Here is a 2,500-nt window from a genome sequence, read left to right as displayed (position 1 = left end):
TCTTTGTTCTTTTTGTGTTTTTCAAGAAGGTTAAGCAAGCATTGCAATCACTGATTTATTTTGATTTTATTTCGACAAGATTTGGTGACTGTGCATGACTAGTTGCTGTTGTCAGTGCTTTCCCTCATCTTTGTTTTTAATCGCGTTGTCTCTGTCGGAAAAAAAAATGTAATATCGCCTAGCAGGCATCGTGTCCAGTTCTACATGTTACGCGTTGCTGTTGGTCAGGGACCCTATTTAATGCGTTTTGAGCACGTCTAGTGAAAATTGCGCTAAATAAAAAATCTCAACATTACGTAGTCTGTCATGACACTTGTAGCGCATTGTCATTATCAATGTCCACATTAAAGATGAGATAAATATCTGGGTTGAAATCCTGAAACAATTATGTTTTGAGATTTGTTTTCTTTTCTTCTGTGTTTCTTGACTTTTCTACAAAGCCTAAACAGTTCATTCAAATGTTTATCATGAATTTCGTGAGTGTGCTCCATGACTAAATGAAATTTAAAAAATCATAATACATTCAATTTTGTTTACGCATAGATAGAATTTTATAGTTCAATAATATTAGATTATATTTGAGGAAGAATAAAAGTTGTTCTATGTCTCTGTTTGAAGAATTAAATGTTTTATTTGAAAAATTAATGCATTTTAAATTACAGAAAAACGGTCTATTTAGGATTGAAATATCACGATCATTATATACAGCACTGGCATGAAATACATATGAATGGAAAGAGAAAACCTTGATGAATATTACAGAGTAAAGAAATTTGTGTTTAAGCTCATTGTGAAGCAATAACAAAGAGATGAAAGTGAACATAAATCGACTGATATCACCCGATATCACCGTAACTGAACTCACTAGGGGATTCCCCGTAATTTGGCAGGCGTGGCCCCGAGTCAACTTCGGGTCATCACTTGAACTAAGTTACCGCTCAGGCGATATTTTCGTTACTGTGGGATATTTACGTTCATGTCATATCTTCTTCTTCTTCTTCGTTCCCGTCACGTCACATGGTCAGTGAATGAAGCCCACAATGGTCCTGAGGTCGTCCTCACTGCCATACAGCTTCATTGAGTATGGGGTTGGGTCAGGCCAGAAGTTCCTTCTCAACTGTTGTACCTTGGACATTCCATTAGGACATGATGTCCATTTTCATTTTCAAGTCCGCAGTCACATTGTCCAGAGGCACCTGCTCTGGACATCCTCCACATATGTTCCTTTAACTGGTTGTGTCCAGTTCTCAGTCTGAAGATGATGACCTGTTCCTTTCTGTCGAGCACCTTGATTGGGTCATTCATGTTATATTCTGGGTGCTTCTCTCTCCATCTCTGAGACTGGATAAATTTGGCCATTTTGTTAATTTCTCTTGTTGAGTACGTTGGCGGGGGTTGCTGCATGCGACTGCCTGCCTTTGCCAGTTGGTCAGCGATCTGATTTCCAAGTATCCCACAGTGTCCTGGAATCCACTGCAGTACAATGTTGGTAAACTTGCTTAGCTTCATGAGGTCTTCCACCAAGGCATCTATATCATCCGCAAAGGACATCATTATATCCTCCAGAATTTTCTTAGCATCTGTTAAAATCACTGTGTCTTGGTTTTTCATTTTCTTAGAGGATTGCTTAACAGCTTCATGGATTGCATCTGCCTCTGACTTGTAGATTGAAGTGCGAGTACCTGTCGGTTTGCTGATCTCCTTTTGTTGACCATTTGTGTACTCGATGTGCACTCCCAGGCCCCCGCATGTGTTATTTATTGCATGAACCATCGGTATAGATTCTTGTCCATTTTTTTTAGGGTAGTTTTGATCTATGCACTTCTGTACAGACTTCTTGATGTCTTCGCGGTGTTTTTGTTTTGTTGAAATGTCACCAACGGAAGTCTTGATTTTCAAGTGATTTTGCCTTTTCCAAATTGGTACTCTGATATTTGCTTTGCATTTTTGGGTCATAATTTCGTCAAGTTCGTAATCTTTTTCAATTTGCTGGGCTCTTTCAATAAAGTGTGATCTTTTCAGCCGCCTAGTTTTCTTTTGTTGCGCTCTAGCGTGAAGAGGCTGATCTGTCATTGCTTTCTCGTCTGTGTATTGTTTCAAAATTTTTTATTCCCTTCTTTCTGATAGAGATGTAAGTCCTGTTATGGTTTCCATTGCATGTATCGGTGTCGATTTCATTCCTCCACTTATTATCCTCTTGTTGCTGTTTTGCACTTTGTCCAGTTTTTCCATTTGAGTTTTGGAGCAGTTTCCCCATGCAGATATCCCGTATTCTAGCGCTGATCTCACATATCCTGTGTAAGTTTGTTTCAGTATATCGGAGCTAGCTCTCCAAGTTTTTCCAGCTAGTTTTTTCAAGAGTTGTGTTCGCTTTACCCCAACTTTCTGACTGTTGCTGATTTGATTTTTCCATGTTAGTTTTGGGTCAAAATGGACTCCTAGGTATTTTGGTGCGTCGTCTTTTTCCAATTCATGGTCTTCAATACGTAGCTTTGCTTTT

The 2,500-nt window shown here is 38.9% G+C and overlaps 1 long non-coding RNA gene across 1 annotated transcript in view; it reads right to left on the bottom strand.

The window, feature by feature from the left end:
- Positions 1-2,500, bottom strand: part of LOC144964708 (uncharacterized) — an 11,808-nt gene that overhangs the window by 8,485 nt on the left and 823 nt on the right. The gene's annotated exons all lie outside the window — the stretch shown is intronic.

This window comes from Berghia stephanieae, chromosome 2, assembly GCF_034508935.2.
Source record: "Berghia stephanieae isolate SIO BIC M18660-M18661 chromosome 2, UCSD_Bste_1.3, whole genome shotgun sequence".
In the NCBI taxonomy this organism is placed as follows: Eukaryota; Metazoa; Mollusca; class Gastropoda; order Nudibranchia; family Aeolidiidae; genus Berghia; species Berghia stephanieae.
The sequence above is the reverse complement of the archived record's forward strand: the minus strand, read 5'-3'. Positions and strand labels throughout refer to the sequence as shown.